This window comes from Pteropus alecto, unplaced genomic scaffold, assembly GCF_000325575.1.
Source record: "Pteropus alecto unplaced genomic scaffold, ASM32557v1 scaffold38, whole genome shotgun sequence".
Lineage (NCBI taxonomy): Eukaryota > Metazoa > Chordata > Mammalia > Chiroptera > Pteropodidae > Pteropus > Pteropus alecto.
The window spans coordinates 8,441,844-8,465,184 of record NW_006442512.1 but is presented as its reverse complement, the minus strand read 5'-3'; the positions used below and the strand labels follow the sequence as shown (position 1 = coordinate 8,465,184).

At 29.9% G+C, this 23,341-nt stretch overlaps 1 protein-coding gene across 1 annotated transcript in view; it reads right to left on the bottom strand.

Annotated features, from left to right (window-relative positions):
- Window positions 1-23,341, bottom strand: part of MDGA2 (MAM domain containing glycosylphosphatidylinositol anchor 2) — an 813,395-nt gene that overhangs the window by 47,529 nt on the left and 742,525 nt on the right. The gene's annotated exons all lie outside the window — the stretch shown is intronic.

Sequence of the window (23,341 nt, the reverse complement as noted above, 5' to 3'; positions counted from 1 at the left end):
ACAGGAATATATATATATATATAGTTGTGCACATAGAAGACAAGATAAGATATACCATTTAATTTGTTATGTGTATGGAAAAAACATAAAGGAAATCTCTATCTCGCCTGTTATATAGAATGGTCAGTCTCAGGAGGATCAAATACTCAAATTTAAAAGGCAAAAGGTAAACCATTTAGAAAAAATACAGAAGAATGTAATTATGATCTCAAGTAAGATATACTTAAACAGAATAGAAAAACACTATTAGTAAAGGAAAAAATTGATAAATTAGCCAATTTTAAATTTGAAAATTAATATTAAATTTAGGATTTTGATATAATATTTTCTTCTCGTCAGTTCTCCCTATTAAACAGAGAAAATAATAGCAGAGGTTTGAAGAAGATATTTAGAACACATACAGTTAACTAAACTATATTAAAACTCCTATAACTAAATAAAAAATATTCAATAGCTAAATGAGCCTAATAGAAACAGGTATTCGTAGACGAGGAAACCCACATAAGTAATTAGAGAAAAGGATCAGCCTCACCATGAATCAATAAAATGGAAATTAAAATCACAATACAATCAGATAAACAAAAATTTATAAAAACAATATTAAGTCTTGGTGTATACGTTGTAAACTGAGAAGATGGGGGAGGGGTGGATAAGATTTTACTGTACTTACAAGCTAACAAGTTGGCCTGCAACAGTATCATGTATACTAGCAGATGACCTGCGACTACTGGGTCAAAGAAAAGGACTCATGAATTGATGGACAGCATAAGATTTACACTGGCATTGGTTCCCCTTGTCTCTAAGTGCTACAGGGGTGATAAAGTGCCCAGTGGATTTTGCACACGACTTGGATTTGTGTCACATTTGAAAAATTCTGAGCTTAAGAAACCTTAGAATTTTATAATTGACAGTAACCAAAACTGCTCAGCCATTATCCAAAAGGGAGACATTATATTATTATACTGGACATTAAATAGACCTTCCCTGTGCTCCAGAGGGAGACACTATCTCTATATTCTAAGAATATTTGCTATGCAAATGACCTTGAAAAGATAGGCTGGAAGAAAAAGACAGTGCCTCTGCACAATGATATGCAAAAAAGCAAGAGATCCACAGGAAAAAAAAAATGTCTTTTGAAATGTAGTCTTGATGACTATGTAAACTGGTATAAGTATGGAGAGCATCTGGCAATAAAAACATTACAATGAGAACAGATAAACTCATGTACTTGCACACAAAGAAACAGGAATATTTGTGGCATAGAAAACACAGAAAATAATCTAAACATCAGTAAGAGGTAGAATAATAAAATAGTAGACTCCATAAAATATAATACACAATACAAATGAAAAATGAAGCTAAGCTATACACATCATCATGAATGAATTTCACAAAAGTAATATTGAGCTAAACTTTGAAGTGGGGCTATCATAAAATTTAAATTTAAAGCATACATTTTGAAGAGGGACGTACATAGATATACATTAGAGTATAAAGAAATACAGAACATAGTAAATACTAAGTTCAAGATACTGGTCGTGTGGCTTAGAACACCAAGAGGAGATGCAATTGTAAGGGATAAAGAAAGAACTTAACTATATTTGGTGATTTTTATTTTGTTAGACTGGTAATAGATATACAAATTATATTATTTAGATATAATAGATATACAAAGTATATTATTTTTGTGTATGCTTGAAATATTTCTCTTTGTCTTTTAAAGAGATAATTGTAGAATAAGAGTTAGAGATAGACAATTGTGAATTTTCTTAAATTCTTTATCCTTTGAATTCTAAGACAGTGCTCTATTGCATTGCTTTCTGCATCTACACCTGTGACTACTCCTTCCTGTTCCCTTGAAGAGGTGCTTTTCCTTTTCTTGAGTTGTAAATGTTGATGGTCTTTGAGATTTTATATGTGGTGTTTTTGATACTCTATATTAGTAGTTTGATACTCTGTATTATATTTAGGAATGCACGAGAGTCACGGGACAATTCCAAGTCTTAACTACCAGTGTTTCTGCTTCAATGAGATCTAGAAATATAATTTTTTAGTTTGTTTAGAAGTATAATTTTTAAGAAGCATCTTCTCCTTTACAAGGCAATTTGGATGCAGATGATCCAGGGGCTACATTTGCTGAGGCTCAGTCTTGCCAGACCATCTCATTAATACTAGCAGCTTCTTTTGACACTTCCAGATTGATCACTCCTTAACTTGTATCTTCAAGTCAGACAGTTAAAAACAAAAACAAGAAAAGCTCATTACATATATAAGTCCTTACTATGTGCCAGACACTATGTTAATTGTATTATACTTATTATTTTATTTAATCGACCATTAATTAGGAACTAATACTAGCCTTATTTTGTAAATAAGGAAACTGAAGCAGAGGGAAGTTAATGTAACTTTCTTGAGGTTATTTAGCTTGAGAATAGCAGCTGCAAAATTTGGTTACACCCAAAATGACTCTCTCTGACATCACTTTCTCCTTTGCTTCTCTAGAATTTATCGCTCCCTTAATTTTCTTTTTTACCGGAGCCTATTTAGTTATAATACACTTATAGTACTTTTTTTTTTTTTTTTGCAGATTATAAAGCAGTAACAATTTCTTACTAATTGTTATACCTACAGTGTCTGGTCATTAACTTGATAAAGATATGATGAGATTAAATTCCAGCAGAGTCTATATTTAACTGACCCCCAAGGAGTGCAGCAGGAAATTAAACATAGTAATAACAGCTACACAATCACTGAATTTAAATACACTGCTAAAAATGGACATAAAACCTTATTGTAGAGAAAGCTCTTTGCCATGCATAGTTGATGTTCAATACTAGAAAGTTTCTTTTGGTTTTGAAGGCTGAAGATTCTATAAAGCAATATAATGTAAATGATAATTTTTTTCACTGTTTTTAGATTTCAGATTTTTAAGTTAGATCTATGAACTAAAAGCAAAGTGCTATTATTTCAGTAGATAAAAGTAGTTTAAACTCACAAAAATAGATACAGAATAATTTAATGTTTACTATTATCTAAAGAGACACAAGTTTAATCAATGTGTACTTTTCTGGATGCTAATATAAGTTCAATACCACTCAATATATGTAGTACATTCCAGGGAAGACTGTGAGTATTCTGTTGTTATAATAAGATATTCGCATAATTTTAGTTGGCAGAGACATTGATTTTGTTATATTTATTAAAAACTCCAAAGTACATAACTTCATACATGTATTAAAAAAGCAATAACTTTGATTTCAAGTCTTTAAAGCTTTAATGAAAGTATATACTTAGGCTGTTGAGGAATAAGCAATTAAATACTTCATATTGCATTATAGTGAGCTGTGCAAAATGTAAAAATACAAAAACTAAATGCAGTACTTGTACATACACAAAAGAAAATGCAATATTAGTCCACTGTTTGGCGATAATACTGCTAAACCTTCAGAGAACATAGGACCCAAATGAAAGTCCCGGAGCAAACACATAAGCATGTTGATAGGAAGGCAATGTGTTAAAAAATTTTTTTTATTATGTATCTATTTTTAAAAACTTCCATTTAACTTTTTATTTTTCTAGGGGACATGTTCCTTTCATATAATTTAGGAGTTAGCCTCAAAACCTAAAAATCTCCTAAATGAGGCATTTTATGAAAAGCTGCAGTTTGCTGTTTTTACCACAGAGGATAATTAAAAGGCAATTGTTTCAAAGGTTACAGGAGGACAAACCATATTATTATTATTTTTTTTAATTTTAAAAGGAGTAAAATTACCTCCTTTAAGCCGTAGCCTTCAACAGACTCTGAAATGTGAAAAAACAACAACAACAACAACAAAACTGCCATCATTCCTTTTCCTTGTGGGCTGCAAACCTTTTTCAGCACTGTAAAAACTCCACTGAAAGACGCTGGATAAGTGGGAACATAGAGGAGGAGATGAGGGAGTGCACTAACAATACCAGGCATATAAACGTGTCTATTCCATTCATTTGGAAGTATTAATATACACTTTTAATTGGAAACTTCCATTCATCTTTACCTGCCACACTGATAGTAAAAATAACAGGTGATTTTTAAAAACCCAGGTTACAGACCCTAAGTAATATACTATTATGATTATCCCACAGCATATAAACTAGTTAAGATAACATTTTAATGGGTTAAAATCCAGCTGTTTTATAACCTCAAACATAGGTGACATGGGTTTTAAGATGCACTATTATTTTAATAACACCTTAGGGGAAAAGGGGATAACAAATAACTACATTAAATGTGCTGTGTTTCTATTTTCTACTAACTAATAAGAACATACATTTGTCCATTTAATTACATACCCTTTCTTCTATCACTGCTACAAACTTGAGTCTTATTTGCTTCACATTCAGTATGAATTTTTCTGAATGAGTCACTTTTTCAATCTTCCAGAAATATTTTGTTTTTCATATGCTCATGACATTAACACCTTTAGAAGTGACAGTATATTTATTAGATATACAAATGTTTTATTGTTTTTATTTCCCATTCCTCTTTGGAAGCTAGTACTATTTTTCTCAATTAGATTATATCTGAGTGAAAGTTAATAGTTTTTCTTGAAAGCTAGCCTGAAGCTTTTGACAGGTTGATTTATGACTAATTCTTTAACAGATTACATCAACATGTACTAACTGAAAATTTTTTGCTATTTCCTGAGGTATTTGGGCAACATTTACTGTTTTTCATTATGTTTCCATTGTCACAAACATCATTGTCATTGTCAATACATTTTTTCTATCAATATAATTGTATTGCAATATTAAAGGTTTTTTAGAGAGCGTTGGGGATCCGTGTTTAAACCAGAATTCAAAGAATGCAAATAATGGAACTGTGGTAACAGATTGACAGAAATCTATATAGAGCAAAGTTTGCGTATGAATAGACAATAACATCTGCCAAATGACTTACTCTAGTACCTAAATGCTGGCAAGTTCATTTTAATAACTAGCATATAATGCATTCTAAATATGGAATATTAAAAAACTGTAGTGGGGAGATATCTTAGAATTGAAGAAATATAGCAGTGCTCTTTCAGCACAAAGGACCTTGTATTTTGTTGTGATCTTATTTAGTAAACCTCAGTAAGAGCCATAGTGACACTAAAATCTTTCGAGAAAATATATTTTAATTAAATATAAGAGGTTATATGTATTATTTATATTTTAATTTCAGACTTATCCAAAAATTACATGTTAAATGCTATCTAATAGGGATCTAAGTTGATAATGGAAGTACTTTAAAAAATGATTTAAGTAACTATGGTTCATCAATGTGATGTATGTTATTATAATTTTGAAGACTATGTAGAAACATGGAAAATGTCTGGGATATAATGTAAAGTTAATATAGCACAGTACAAAAAGTAAACAATATAATTGTAGCTGTGCAAAATATATAAACCTACTGAGAAGTGATGCAATATAGACTGTTCAGTGGTGAGATTATGCATGATTAAAAACTTTGGTATTTTATTAAACAATAGTAGGGACAATTACAGAAGTAATAACAGGAACAACAAAGTGAGTAATAAGATACGCACAAAAGTAAAATGAACTCTTTGTAAGTCTAAATAATATTATTTGAAGGAGTGATTTGGAGACGATTTCCACTATTGTGAGAAGAAATGACTCGTAATTATTCTGAACACCAAGATTTATAACTTGAAATATATATCATACCTGTAAACTCTGATTCCAGAGGGTGAAGTTCAAATAATATTACAGCATGAAACTGAGGAGTATGAGAGAGCTATATTCAGTGTAATTAAAGAAAGTGTGAATTCCATAACCACTAATTTCTTTCTCTTCAAATTGGAATATTCCTTATTTTTCTAAAACTGAATTTTACTTACCTAATTTCTGATGATGGAAAACTAGTTCTTTCCAATTCAAGTTAAACTCAATGCATTTAAGATACAAACTTGATAAACTCAGGTTTTAAACCCAAAGGCTTCTAGTACTAGGCATTACCTGAGGAAGTACTTAAAGAGGGGCGGGGGCAGAGAAAGCCCATTCTCCAGAATTATGCTCTTGTCAGGGTGGCGGAGGGGATGCCTAGAGCTAGGATTATCTGTTTCCTACTTTCTCTCAGACTTAGTCGATTTCATCTGACCTTTCTTGTCCTATACTAGCATCTTTTGTTTATGTCTTTGGGACTGACTTGGCCCTTCATCAATTTTATTCTCTCTGTACCTTTCTTAGGCAAATCATAGGTTCTTTGAGTCTAACAGTATGGCCTTTACATGTTTTCAGGGGTTTGATGAAACCTGGTTGCTTCCTCTGAACCACAGTGAAGCACAAGACAAGCCAGACTCTAGTCCCTGAAAATCAGACTCAACTGTGCTACTCACTTTGCTATCATTGTTTCTAGGCAAGTTTTGCAGTCTTCCTGAGCTGCATGCTGGGAAGTGAGCCCACATCATTCTTATTCAAGTGGATTGTGGGTGCCTTTCTCTGGAATTTCTAGGGCTTATTCTATGGCTCTTCTCTCACATTTACAAAAATATTCCTCATGCCTGGCAACTCTGTATTTGCATTGGAATTACTCCCAATGTTTTTATTCCTGATATAAAGGCTTTTATAACTTAACACTTTTCTCTCAATCACCTCCTGCCTACTCCCACTCTCACAAACTCCCATTTAATTTAAAGCCTAGGTGTCCAAGGCTACTGTTCTTCTTAAACTTTATAAAATCTGTTCAAATCTGATTTGCCATTTTTTGTTTGTTTGTTTTGTGGTAATGTGTGTTGTGAATTTGTCCTCACATTCTTGGACTATAAACCTCAGCCTCCTCTGCTGTAATTTTAAATAATAATAGAGCAGTTGAAAAAAAAATTATAAAAAAAATTAAAAATGCATATTTTAAATTCTAAACTGCCTTTTGTAATCAAAGTTTTTAACTTACATAGTATAGTAATAGTCTACATTTAGCTTTGACTGTCTTGAATGTTACTGTTTGTAGTTTCTCTAATTTATATGCCTCATAATAATAGTTACCTGATTATAAAACAAAACAAAATATCACAACAATCCTCAGGTTAAGACATCACTGAGGTTTAAGACATTAGCTTCAGTGAATCTTAAAATTTTTTCTGCAGTTTGGGAAGTTTTCTTTCCTTGCCTACCTTAGAGAGTCACTGCTGTCTGGAGGGATTTAAACTGGAGATGCATGCAGTCTCTGGTAAATATCGCTGGCATAAAAATGAAAGCCCTTGCAAATATATTTCAAGGATGGTTTAAAAAATGAAACAACATTAGATATATGGAACAAAGTTTTCAGTCACAATTAAATGAAATATTCTTGCTCAGTGATTATAGAAATGAAAGAAATATAAGTAGGACAAAAAAAGAGGCCAAAACTTCCTAAATATATTAAGGATGCCACGGCTTAAAGTTAAAAAGATAGTTCCGGAAAAAATAAGATAAATATTAGAACAGAACTTTGTATAAAATGAGGTCCTTTAGAACCCTGAACAAATTTAATGTTTATGCAATTGCTAAACATTAAGTGAAGAGGTTGAAAACAAAGACTAGCATTATACCTTATCTTTATTTAGTACATATTTTTATGTGACTTAATTTTATAGTCCCAATGTGACCGTTTACAATATATTAGAAGAGTTACATGAGAATATTTTTAAATATAGCTAATATTTATTGAGTGACTACTGTGTGCTAGAATCTGTTACAAGCATTTTAGTTATTATTTAATTTAATTCTAAACATTTAAAGAGATAGCTACATAATTAACTTTAAATTTTATCCAAATGATCATAGTTTTGCCTATTCTGGTAAAATGTGTAGAATTACTGTTTCTAAAAATAAAAATATATGGGAAAAAATGAAGAGAAAAAGCAAATCTAGTATCTTAGAAGACATACAGAACAAATTGAATGTTCAAACGAGTCTTGTTAGCCTTCTTTTTCTGCTTCTTACATGAATATTTTAGATCCTTATGGCATACATGTCATTTGAAAGATAATTGCTAAGACTTAGCTTAGATAATGCTCAAGAAAACACTTTTTAAACTTTTCAGAATATATTTTATTTTAAGTTATGTGAACATAAGTCAAAACATTTTTTTTCTATTGTATGGAGTTACTTAGTAATAACTTTAATGATTAATTATAATCATAAATTTGTAAATTATATTGAATAACATAGTTTAAACTCATGATTTGGTCAAGTTTAAAAGATATGTAATGAATAGGGATATGGAGGTAAAGTTTAGGTAAATTTTGATGCTATAATTAAATGATCCTTCTCAGTTTATAAAGAATAGTTTCTTATGTTTAAAGGATAGAACATAAATAAAATTTTAATAACTACAATTTCATCACCCAAAACATTCTCTGGTTATTGGATTTTTTTATAATGAAGGATTTATATACTACAATTATAATAAAACATTTTAAAGTTTATAAAGAGAACAAAAGTTGAGCATTTGAAAAAGTTCCTAAATTTATGCAAGTATTGTGTAGTAGAACTGAATATGGGTGGCTCTGGCTCAGAAAAATTCTCACTTTGATGACAGTCAGGATAAGTATTTCTACTTGTGGGAAAATGACACCATTATAGGAAACATGAATTTTCAAGATACAAGTGATGACTCTGTTAAAAATGAGCTTTTTTAAAGAAACATAATATAATATTTACTTAAAATGTACTTGAAACTTATAATAAAATAAAATAAAATGCAAAAAAAGTAAAAATGTAGCTACAGTACATTCATATTTCAATACTATAATTAAACTTCTAGGAATAAATTTGATAACTACAGAGTTCTTTACACAGTAATTAAGAAATTAATAAAAAGAATTGAGTTTATATAAAGATATGTTTCTGTAATTTTAGTATAAATCATACTAAATCAGGCCCCCTCCCATTCATTGTGACCCCAGCCAGGAGGGTGCCTAAAATTTTGGCTTCTGTGTAGTATGTCCTTAATTCAACCACCAGACATCAGAAAAGCTGATCCTTTAAAAGTGCATTTGATTGATCTCCCACAGTTTATGGAATTGCAGTTTGAGATGATAGTTGGGAATACTCAACTGAAGTATTTTTGTTTATTAAGAAAAAATAATAAAGCTACGAACTTTTTCAGTACTCACTATTGCCGAACATTGTCCTAAGAATTTTATATATTATTTTTCATTTCATCCTTATAAAATCAAATTTGTTCATATTATTGTCCTATTTCCAGTTAAGGCAACTGAAACTTAAAGAATTGCTAAAATTTCCCAGGTCACATTTCTGGTAAGAATTAAAAAATGATATAGGAACCCATTATTGTCCAATTTCAAGGCTACCTTCTTAATCTTAATAACTATTCCCATTTTTTAAATTATTATATTAAATGTCTTTCTTTCACAAGTTTTTTTCCATGACAAATGTACTCATTATTCATATTCCCTAGGGAGGCCTACTTATGTTGAAACTGAATTACATACCAATGGATGATAAACTAAAATAATGAATCTATCTTTAGGAAGAAGGTTAGTCATACAAAAAGCTTTTGATTTTGTAAGTCCTAACAGTTTAGAAGAATTCAGATCTTGCTTTTAAATTTTATCTCAGCACTCTAGTGAATGTATGCTTTGGTTGAGCTGAGTTCTACACTCGTAACAGTTATATAAATCATTAAGTGACAGGGTATTTCAATATAGCCTCAGGAAAGAATTTGCATGCATTATTGGCATACTCCCTCAACCATGTATTTATTACTTTCATCTATTAAAACAAAACAACAACAGCGAAAATCACCCAAGAGATCATGTATAACACTAAAAATAATAATTCTTTAACAGGTAATGATAAATTACTGTGGAAGACTAATTGGTTTTCCATCAAGTTTGAAAATAACACAGTCTAATTATTTTCTTGTCATGCTTGAATCAGCAGGTCAAAGGACACTTCAACCTAAAGCTTAATTCATTATAGATTTTAATCCTAATAAATTGGAATTAAGTAGTTCAGTCAGCATCTTTCTTCATAGTTAGTTTTTTTCCCAGGATATACAAGTAGATCATTATCCCGGGTTTTGATTTTGGCATTTCACCTTAGTATTTTTCTGCTATAAAGGGATCATAATAATTTCCTTCGATTACCTTATGAATAACCTGATCACTGCTCTACATCTAAGAGATATGTTACTATTGCTAAGTTTTGAATTTATTACTAATAATTTTGTATTTTGATCATACAAATGCCACTTGATCCTTCTATATCTCATCAATAACTTCCTCTAAAAGCCTATTAACTAAATTCCTTACTTCCAGTGAATCCTAATTCCTACCCATGCCATATTTGCTACAAAAGTACAGAAATACCTTGCTTTATTGTGCTTCACTTTATTGCATTTTACAGGTTTTGCATTTTTTTTTTTTTTTTTTTTTTTTTTTTTTTTTTTTACAAATGCAAGGCAAGACTCTCCATCTTCAAAATTATTATGACTTGCTTTATTGCAGTGTTCACTTTATTATGGTAGTCTGGAACCAAACCTATAATATCTCCAAGGTATGCTTATAACTCACTTTATTGGGGTGGTTTGGAACCGAACTCGCAACATCTCTGAGTATGCCTGTAATTTAATCCTATTCTCCTGCTCAAATTATGAGTGATTACTCTTTTGTAATATTATTTATAATGATAGTTAATATTATTGAACGTTTACTATATATTCTGATGAATTATTCAATTTAACTTAGTTGAAATCTATACTGTCACAATAAATATTTTCTAAATTGTGTTAGACTACTTCAGGTTGATACAACCTGAATAAATATCTATTTGGGCAATCAATTTGATACTCATAGGGCAAAACCTCAGGTTAACATATTTTTACAACCTTAGACCACCAGGTAACCACAAGCAATGATATAAAACACTTAAATGTATTGATGTACTATAGCTTTAAGTCAATTATTGATATGATAAAAATTCTTAATCATTAAAGTGTTCTCATATTATACGGTTAGAAGAAAACCAGTAAGAAAAACAAGCAATTCTTACACAAATGTGTAAATAGAGATTAGTTTTTCTTACTGAATTTTGGATAAAAAATATCAATAATCATCTCTTCTTATGGAAAACATTGCACATCAACATTGACTGCTGTGTTTATTCATTCATTCAAATACACTGAACAAAGTTGACATGAAAAACAAAAGTAATGAGGACCCAAACTCTTTGTATCAGTGTTAGAGATGAGAACGTTATATAAAACATATCCAAACACAGTTTAAATGTAATTTCTAACTCTGTGTACATTTTTTCTGAGTCTTAGAAAATCTAAATTTTGAAATTTTATGAAATAGAAACTATTATTTTTGAGTGATTTTTATGTTCAATGCGATACAAGAACGTTTCTTAATGAATAGAGGAATGTCATTGGAAACACTATGTCCTTACCCATTCCCAGTCTCCTTGCTCTTTAGCAAGAGAATACAATTTTCAGTTGTGCTACAATTCTGAGCTTCCTTTTAAACAAAATGTGATCATATGATCTAATCCTGGCCTATGAGATGTAAGTGTAATTGTTGCATGGTGCTTCTGGGGAGGCTGGTGAAAATAGCCTAATCAGCTAAGAAGAATTTTTATTGATTTTTTTCAAGATTTGAATTTTTTTAAAATACTTTGTCTTTACTCTTAATTCTGGTCTGTGATTCATTTGTGATGGCTTGAGTTTTAGCAACTATCTTAGACCACCAGGTAACCACAAGCATGAAAGTCAGACCCTCTGATAGTGAAAAAAAAAGCTATAACCTTAAGTTTCTCCTATTATTTTGCTACTTTCAGTTATATGCAGCTCTACATAATCTTAATTATTATAAATACTAACAATTTGTTATTTTTCCTCTATATTTTAAGGAAAAAATAAAAACCAGACTATTGAGTTTTACTCAATGTAAAATTGTAAAATATATTTTTCTAAACATTTTTAATAAATCAGATTATGGTTTTGTTAATATTGTCTCTTTATCAAAGATTCACTTTCTAAAATTACAATATAAAACATATCAAGGTAAAAATAATAGTATGTTTGTTTTACTTAGCTATTGCATAACCATGCTGTGTAAAAAATAATCAGAAAATCTTAATGGAATAAAACAATAAGTATTTATTTCTTGTTTGTGCATCTGTAGGTTGCTTGGGTTTCTGCATATTTAAGCTATGCTTGACTGGGCTTATCTCTAGTCATGGGTTGAACTCAGGTTAGTTTCAAATTTCTCTTATTCTTCTTGGACCACCAAGCTATCTAAAGCACATTTGTCTCACTGATGAGGTCAGATGGTCCTAGAGAGTGAGCAGAATCATACGAGACTTCTTAATCTCTAGACTCAGAACAAGCAGCTATCGACCTTTTGAGCCATGCTTCTCTTGCTCAGGCTCGCTTTCATGTCTGGAAATGTACTTTTCCTTCTAATAAATCTTTTTTAAAAAAAGAACTAACAGCTATAATTTCTGCACATATTACACAATGACAAAAACAAATCAATCACATGATCGAACTCAACATCTGTGGGTACATGATATGCTCTTCCCATGAAGACCATGACTAGGGAGAAATAAACTCTACATGAAGAATAATCTAATATACTAAAAGTACTAGAATTTTGAGTGTATCATATATTTCCAACAGAAATTTTTCTTATTAAAGAGAAAGTATCAAAATATGTCAGTTCTTGGAACTTAAACTAAAGGTGTATCATACCATCATATAATCACATTTTTATACTCTTTTTCACATATCACAATTAAAAACAACATTTGTAGAAGCCAGCATCTACCTTACTCTAAAAAAACAGGATCAACTATAGATGCTTAGCTAGATAGATGTATTTTCTATAAGATGAAAATAATTTCAATTTTAGGGAAGAGATAAGTACTGAAATTATTTTATAATTTTTCATTAGTAAATATTGAAACAGTAATATATTAACAGCCTTTGTTTAAAGAAAGCCTATATTTGCATCTCTCAAATGGCACAAAATAATTATTAGTTGAAGTAACCAATGTTTTACTAAAGAATACATATGTTTTTGAAAACTCAAAATGTGATATCTATATTTATCCAAATGTGAAATCCATATTTAGGTTATTACTCTTTATTAACATATTTTATTTGTATTTATTAAGCATATAATCTAATATAATTCTCTACTATAGTATGTCTATGCTTAAATATTATTTTAACTTGATATTGTCCTCATATCTATACTTTGTATTCCTGTCAATTTCCATTAAAAAAGTCATAATCATTAAAATATTCTCTAAATATTGTTTTTGAAAACAGTCAAAGAAACAAGCAATATGTTATACAAAGGTGTATATTAAGGTCATTAGACATTTTGAAATTGCATTTTCAATAACAAATGTCAATTATATTTTATTTTAATAAAAACATTGCACAATATCATTAATTCATTTAAAACTATTTTTTAAGTTTTTTTAAAAATAATTTATTTTAATTAGTTTCAAGTATATAGTACATTGGTTAGACATCTATATAGTTCATAAAACAATTCCCCCAATTGCTCTCTCCTTCCCCTGGCCCTTTCCCTAGCCAACATATTAATGCTATTTTGAAAGCCTATTACTCAAACAAATTAGACAGAATCTTTGTTCCTCATAGAACTTAAATATAAGCCTTGTAACTGCCTCATTGAGATGTTGTGAGAATTAAGAGTTAATACATGTAAAGTACTCAAAAACTGTTTAATAAAAAGTACGCATTACATAAGTATTAGCTAATACAACAATAATTACATTTTCTAGTTTTACTACTAATATTACTATTCCTGAGAGGCAGTTGGTATGTATGGGGAAAGAATGCAGTGAGAGAGAGATTAATTGAATTATTACTCAAAAAAATATAATTATAATCTGGGAATATATAACATGATTAATATGGAAATCTGACCTAGTTGGGGGATTGTAATCATCTTTATCTATTTTTTAATTGAAAAATTTACCTAAATAAATTATAGCTAGAGCCTAACTTTAAAGTAAAAAATGAAGCCATAAAAATATTAGAAGTAATCACTTGATATTTCGCTTAGATCTTTAACTGTGTAAGATTTTTCCAAGGTGACATAAAATTCAGAAACCATAAGATGAAAAAAATCAATTGTATAAAAGTTTTAAAACTGTGTGCAGTAAAAATAAAATATAAATCAAATGATATGTGCATGAAAGAATATTTCCAAAATATATGACAGAATTCTTAATAAACACAGTAGTTTATGTAGTCAAAAAGAAAAATATTAGCAATTAAAAATATAATGGCTAATTATGGAATACAATTTGGAAGAGACAAGAGTTTATGTAACAGGAGGCTCTGATAATTTTTCTGGCAAGAAATTAGATTTGGAGATGGTAGAAATTGGTGAATGTGAAAAAATTTGAGGTATATTTAAGAGATGAAATTGGCAGAAATTGGTTATGAGCTGGACATAAGAAATGAAACAGAGGTAAGTGTTAAGAATTACTCTGCTTCTCTCTGGCTTAAGCTATGGGATAGATGATGGGACTAGTCACTGTAATGGGGACACTGGTGGAAGACCAGACTTAAGATAGAATAGGTTAAGTTTTATACATGTTACATTTGAAGGGTCACTGAGGCATCCAAGTATAGATTTGTCAAGTGAGTAATTGTGGAGGTAACACTAAAATTTTGAGAACCTTATTCATGGACATGTTATTTGGTAATTGACAAATAATATAAGGTAATGGCAATCATATATTGTGTAGTGGCTCTATTAAAGAAAAACAATGGAAGTTGGAGGTAAAAAGAGATTAAATATTCCAGGGCAAGACTGCAAGACTAAATAGGGAGTGGCGTTTTGGCAGAAGAATAAAATATTACATCAAGATCAGCCAGGTAATTAAGACAAAGGGTACCAATCATTTTAATTAGACAGCATAAATAAAAATTATTAGAACACATTATAAATTTTAGCTCAGATTAAGCAAAGGTAGCATTTCATAGCCAATAGTGCAGTTCTCATAAAAGAAATCTAACAAGATTTCTGTCCTTCTTTGAACCAACCCTGGAGACACTGTGCAAAGAGGAAGATTAATGGACCTGAGGGAAAAATTGCAGACCCCATGTGAACATTCTTAGACATGTGGAGACATGAAGTACTTTTTTACGGCTCTTCTATTTCAAATGGGACTTTTTGTTATATTTATCCTTTTTTATCTTTATTAAAAATGATCATTTTTGAAGCTGTAGTGTGGCTCACATATTACTAGAATTTTATCATAAAAACCTAAGGGCATTACCTAACAAAATTTGCTAAACAGAGATTTAGGAGTGGAAAGGCATATAACTGAGCTGAAATGTCTTAAAAGCAAAAGGCTTCAAGATGGTTAAGAATTGAATACCTAAGTCTGGTTACTTGGTTTCTATTTTTATTTTTATACCTATTAGCTGTTTGTTTTGGGACACATTAAGAAATATGAGGGCTGCTTTTTCCTCAGCAGTAACATAAGGGTGGTCTTTAAAAACCATTTTATCACTGAAATTGATGGGTATTTGAACATTGCAGAATATCTAATTCTGTAGATGAGATGCACTATTAACATTTTATCATAATCCACTATCAGTTTTTACTTTGTATTAATAACTGAGCTAGAGGAATATTTGTTATAAATGCATGAAAGTCATTAATTAGATAGTGTAAAAACAAAACCAAACATCTGAACCATGGAAGCATTTTAATTTAAAAAGTTTTAAAGCTATGAAAAGTTAAATTGCACAAACACGCTGAGAATATATAAATCATTATCTGTAGATTTATCAATAAAATTACAATATTTTCTTATTTTACTCAAATCTCATTTAAAAAGAGATACAATTTTATAGATTTGTGAAACTCCATAGTTTTCCTCTTTCCATATACATTTCCTTCCTCTCTCACTGCATGGAGGAACTATATACAGGTTGTATTTTTTTATCTTTTTCTAAATAAAGTTTTACACTTTTCCAACATATGTTTGAATGTATAGAATTTATATTATCTTATATTTGAAACTATACGAATCTAATAAAAACCTATTTTCTTCTTCCAAAATATTAGCTTTTTCTTTTGCTATGATAAAAGGGATTTTTCTACAATTGAACTTTTTTCTTTTTTCCAAAGTAACTGCACTAAAACTATATAAAAAACACAAGAATTACAACAGGAGTTTCTTCCCACCTTTTGTCTATCTTTATTACTTCAGATAGGGCCATAATAACCTCATGCTATCAACTAATAATGGTAAAGAATCTACTTTATGTTCAAAGTAATTCTATCTAACATTTTACAGTAGAGAAAATATGCATTTTCTCAAGATTTACACTAGTTTGTATGGCAATACTTAAAACACAAGAATTACAACAGGAGTTTCTTCCCACCTTTTGTCTATCTTTATTACTTCAGATAGGGCCATAATAACCTCATGCTATCAACTAATAATGGTAAAGAATCTACTTTATGTTCAAAGTAATTCTATCTAACATTTTACAGTAGAGAAAATATGCATTTTCTCAAGATTTACACTAGTTTGTATGGCAATACTTCATTTGCTGCAATCTCTAAGGCACTGAAAATCCACAGATCTAGTTAAATATACAGATTAACCAGTTTTCCTTTTTGATTGTAGAACATAATATCCCTTTTAAAATAGATTTCACCAGAAAATAAAGATTATGGATTTTTTATGTCACAAAATGCATTCCTTTAATTTTAGTATTAGGGCAGAGTTAACTTAGCTTTTACAGATAAAATTGATAGTTGGTTATATGTCTTGACTTTTTACTTCCCCAAAACAATAAATTTTATTTTGGTGCTTCAAAAGTTTCATTTTTTTATCTTGACCAAAATATCTAATTCAATACTTAAGCTAGGAAAACTTCATTTCGTTTCTAATCAAAGAAAGTATTTCCCTTCCTCACTGCCACTATAAAGCCACTGAGTCAGATAGCCAATATAATTTATTTTCCAACAAAACCTAGTTGAACTTACTGTTAGTTTAATGCATGTGTCTGCTATATTATTTGTATGATATAGCATATTGGAATGCTCTTCTCACTTCACTACAAAAGTTTCTACTTTATCTTGAATTGTGGGTTTTGCTCATTAACTAAGCATTACTTGATTATTTATTGTGATAATCTGGTTTGCAAGCAGTAGTTTTTTAAAGTTGAAATTATATTAAATACCTTTGTATATAGTGACTGTTCAACCACTGGGTTTTTGTGTGTTCATCTAATAAGATTGCTAACCATAGATCCCATTATAAAATAATTTTATATTAACTAAAAAAGAAGATAATTTTAAATAGTGTTAAGTCAGTTACAATCACATTATAAACAAGAGTGGTTTCAAAAATGCACTTGTTAAAAAGAAAAATTTATAAAAATTGTAAAATTTCTTTGAAATATTAGAAATGTGTGAAAATATTTTAATATTAAAAATCACAGCATTGCTATTATTATTGACACTGGTATTAATAAAAGTGACAATTTCAAACAATTAAGTCTAATCTATAAAATAATATATAGACATCTAGAGTATCAGAGGCAGATTGAGTACTTTCTGGGCCTAATACAATTTTAAGACGAGCAACCCAAAATAAAAGTATTCATGAATGTTCAAACATACTAAGAATATTTGATAAAATTCATTTATTTTCTTGGGTCATTTATTTTCATCAAATCTTTTTGATGCCTCTAATATACAATCTGACATGTTTCAGTATTCAAATAAGCATATATATATTTTAAAGAATTAGGGGTCTATAAGTAATGAATAGCATATATCATTCTTAAAAAGTCCTTAAACTCATGATATGGAACTGGACTAGAAACTCTGCTTCAAGTGAGTTCTCCTTCAATACATGCAACTTCAGGTTCTCAACATCCTTGCTTCTTGGAAAACTCACGTTTGCACTCTTGGAAGTCTACATCCTAGTCTCTGAAGTGGTATTACCAGGGTAGTCTAAGTGGAAATAAATGTAAATCTCTGTAGCTATGAAAAGGCATATAGAAATTATAGCTTTAATAAAACAAAATTAATGGAACATGCAGGGACAACCCTATGCAAAAAAGGACTATCAGGCAAATTTTTAATCTTCCAGAAGACTCTTCTCGACATCTAGGTGATTATCCTTCATCTTATATCATTCTCACAAGACTATTATCTATTAAGTTATTATAAGATAAATTGCTACATCTTAACTTAGATGAAAAATCCAAGATTTCACCTTGTCTGTAGGACTCATTTTATATAAGAAGACTAATAATGACAGAAAAGATTTCAGATATTCAAAGTAAATCCCAGTGGTGCAATGTCAAGATTAGAAAAGCTATTTTAGAACTGGTGGGACCTCTTGAAATCCATGATAATATACTAAGTACTAATCTTTACATGAGCACAAATAAAACCATGAGTCTTTTTTTCCTTGGCAAATGGACTCATTATTTTCCAAATTTTATTTTACAGTTATATTTATATTCTTTTGAGGTTGCATGCAAACTATCTCATCCATAATTATTGATATCAAACAATTTGTTTCCTTATACATATGCCACTAAACTCCACACAAGTTGGAAAAAGAAGCAAATTAGATAAATCCAAATACTTATGAAACACTAAAATTTATTAGGTTATTATCTGGTTATACAAAATGGTGCTAGTGGTACTAATATATGGTAAACCACAATTACTTTGTTATTAGTTGCTTTTAACAACAATATGACCAATCAGCTGATACATAAAAAAATGAAGCACTCATAAGTATAAAGTTCGATTCATGATGACAAAAAGAAAAAAACAAATCATGTTTGCTGAATTCTTTGAATATTAGATAACTAAAACTAAATCAAACAAAATCTCTTTAGCCAGAAGCCATAGTTAAATTTAGTTGGTGGTTATAAAAATATCTGAAGTAAATGTAAATCCATGAGAATGAACAGTTGTATAATAAACACTGAAAATATACACAGATATATAGATAAAACTATTGAAAAGTTTTTTAAAAATATATTTACAGTGGTAGAACTCACAGAACTTTTCTTAATTTAAAATAATGCACGTTAAGATTATTCTATTAAAAAAGGCATTAGCAATTGATAAATATTATACTATTAGTATAGGCCATCCTGAGCGAGATACTGCATTATAGAATAAGCGGGTGGAAGAGAAGGTATGTTCAAAAAGAAATGTTTTTCTTGCCTTTGAGTAGATCTCATTCATTTACTTGCAGGACAATTTGTTCTCCTAGTACTATTGCTTAAATTTACTTTTCTTAAAAAGAGATGAGTCTTTCTTTAACATAGTAGTAACAGCTAATATGTACTAAATACTTACTATGTATCATTAAATTTATAAACCTCTGGGTATTTCAAAAATGAAGTAATAATTAGAGCCAAAGTTACTTTACTTTCATTTTGTGAGAGATAACAGAAGTGCTTGATAAATTCTGGATGAATCTGGATATTAATAGAAAACAAAGGAGCCTTGCCATTGCCTTGTTTTGTAAAACCTATCATGGCCTTTTTTAGTAAAACCGTTAATGACAAAGTATTATTATTTTGTGGGTACATACTAGGTTTGAGATGAGTTACAGGATATATTTACTTGCTATTTGTTAGCTAGAACTTACTGCTTTTATAACTGTCAGACAATGGGTTAATTTATACTCTACAATGCAACTCCACATAGAAAAGAAATTTTCTTTGAGTCACTGTAATGTCCCTACAGTCTAAGTTTGTATTTATTGAATTGATGCATAAGCATTATTGAGTCATTTACTCAGTAGAAAGATATATGTCTTACTTCCTAAATCAGAATGAAGGCATTTTTTCTATCCTGACAAAAGCTGTGCCATTACTTAGATTTACTGACAGAGAGCTAATAAAAACTTAAGCTCAACATCTAGATTAATTACCAACTGTCTCTCATTGAGTTAAGTCCAATTACGAACAAATTTTCATTTTTTGCTTATTTTATTTCTAGCAAATCAGTTGTGGGCTCTATATTTTCATCTCTTACATAACCAGTGTCTTATCAGTCCTCTCATCCTAATAACATGAAAATGTCTGCTAATCATTCTTCAATTAGGAAAATGTCCATTTTTCTCCTGTTAGACTTTGTATTATTATAATGAGCAGGATCACAAAAAAATTTTTGAACTTGGACCTCCATTGTTTCTCATAATATACTATTTTATGTGTTCAAAAGACATTTGAAGACATGGTGCCTGCAAAAACTAAATGTAAAAAATATATAATTTATGTGTTTTTATTTTCCCATGATATACTTATGTGTTGCTTTAATCTCACAGCTCAATTATTTTGTGGCTTTTATTTCTCAACCTCATTTATGTCTCTACTCAATGTCAATTCCGAGTTAGGGTTTCCCTGACTACTTTATTTCATATAGTACCAATATCACTCTTTATTCCATTATCTTGCTTCATTCTCACCCACCCCCAATTTTTTTTTTTTTACTACCTGAAATTATAATAGTTGTTTGTTTATTCAGGATTTCTTCCAGAATAAAAAGGAAAGTTAAATGAGGTAAGAAACTTTTCCTGAGGAGTATGTCATTAGGCTGAGCCATTTCTGTTTTCTCGATAGCTCAAGTGTGAGAAGTACATCTTTGTCCTCAGCTGTAGGGTATTAAGTACAATTTAAAAGTAACAAGAAGAGCTCCAGACAACATTGTTACACATTGGTATGAGGATCCCATGCAACCCACCTCCCCCGCCACATATCATTATATCACTATTAGCAATAAAAGCAAATATAAAATAAAGCCACACATATCATCACATATTAGTGATAAAACAAAAATGATCCTTAGTACTACTAATCTTGGTGCTTATTATAAAATACAAGCTAATAATTCAGAGTTAATAATTCGCTAAACCATCCAGAATTTCAGAAACTAAAGGTTAAAAAGCCATTTGCAATGGATAGAACAGCAGTCTGGAAGAGGGGAAAGACCTAAGGCTCTAGTAGTTGATTTCTTAGTATTGAGCATTCTGCCTTGGGCAACTCTTCCCTTTTCAATTTTCTCTTTTGTCACCTGTCCCTTACTATCTTGACACTCTGACCCCTGATAAGTTTTTTGAAGCAATTTAAGGTCATTCTATTCCAATTAAAAGTTTGTGATTTTTGGAATACAAAATAATTACTTAAATAAGCAAGGAAATGCAGTTATGATTTAAGCATTAGGCCTCTCAACCCTTTTGAACAAAGTATTTCTTGTCTCCACAATGACTCTTAGAACATTATTTGCTCCTTTTAGTTGGCAATCTCTTCTTGTGCAAGTGATCTGTCCTGCAAATTATCAATAGGTTTTTACATACAGACCAGTCATTACATATCATTATATGTGTGTGCATGTGTGTGTGTATATATATAAATGTATATATATATAAATAAATATACACATATAAATATATGGTTTATATATATATAATCTACTTATATGTAGCATATGTATATATGTATAAATATATGTATATATATTTAACCATATTCAAATTCAGCTTTTTGCTACCTTCTCAAGTATTCATGAGATCCTCTGGATACAGAATAAATTTTAATGATAACACTTTTTCTCTATCTCTGCTTTATTTGGTGCACAGGATTAATAATTTTCTGAAATTATTGTTTAGCTTTTTTTTTTGTCTGCTCTCCAGACCAGAATATAAGCTTCATAAAATCAAAGATCTTTACAGTCTAGTTCATTTCTTATTCTATCTACATATAATAGTATGTAACATATAATTACAAAAGAAGAATAAAGGACATTAAGGCTTTGATTAATTGTTTACATGTATCAGATTTTATTGTTCTTTTACATAGATCACATGTATACAGTAGCATTAACTTAATAATTTATTTATTAACTCATTTAGTCACTCAAAACACATCTGTTGAACTCCTTCCTTTGGGATCTTTAGACTTTCATTATTTGAAATCAATAGTACAACTTCATAATCAAATCATCACTATTATTGTTTTCGTATTTTAGCAGTAAACTTAAGTAAATTTTTTTGATATTATATTTTCAGCAGAAAATCAAATGGTACTATTAATATATTCAATCAAATATTGCTGACCAGAATGGCAGATCTTGGCAGTAATTCGAGCTCTTCACAAGTATATGATTATTTTATATCTTGCAGGTAAACATAGGATAACACTTGTTTGCCCTGTTGAGCTCAGATCAAATCATAGGGCTTAGTTAGGCCAAAAAAAATGAACAGAAGTCATATGTGGCCCTTCCAAGGGGAAGTTTAAAGAGCTGGCACATGCTTTAACATGCTCCTTCCAAAAAACAATTGATATTGTGAAATCATTTTGTATCAGTATATAGAAGCACTTAACTTAGTACACCAAAGTTGGTGGGACATTAAGAAACCTCTTAAGGAAAGGATAATATAAAAAATATAGACCCTAAAGATTACACCAAAAATCTGTTAAAACTGATAAATTCCATAAAGTAGAAAAATACAAAATTACTCAGAAATTGGTTGCATTTTTATACTTCAGTAATGAACTATCATAAAGACAAGTTAAGAAAACAACCCCATTTACAATTGTATATATATAAAAAAAAAACATAAAAAAAAAACGTAGGAATCAATTTAACCAAAGAGGTAAAAGACCTGTACTTGGAAAATGATGTCATTGAAGAAAGAAATTGAAGAAGATACAAATAAATGAAAGCAAATATCATGCTCATGGATGGAAAGAATTAACACATTTAAAATATCCATACTACCCATAGCAATCTATAGATTCAATACAATCTCTTTCAAAATACCAAGGACATTTTAACAGAACTAGAACAAATAATCCTAAAATTATATGGAATCATAAAAGACACTGAATAGCTACAGCAATCTTGAGAAAAAACAAAGTTAGAAGTACTACATTACCTGATATCAAACTATAGTACAAGGCTATAATATCAAAACAGCATGGTACTGGCATAAACACAGATACATAGATCAACAGAACAGAATAGAGAGCTCAGAAATAAACCCATGACTATATGGTTGATTAATCTACAATGAAGGATGCAAGAAGTTACAATGGGATAAAGACAGTCTATTAAAAAATAGTGTTGGGAAAACAAATGGTATAGGGAAAACTGAACAGATACATTCAATAAAAATAAAATTGAGCCACTTTCTTATACCGTATACAAGAATAAACTCAAAATTGATAAAAGACTAAAGGAAGATCCGAAACCATAAAACTCCTAGAAGAAAACATAGGCAGTAAACTCTCTGACATTGCTCT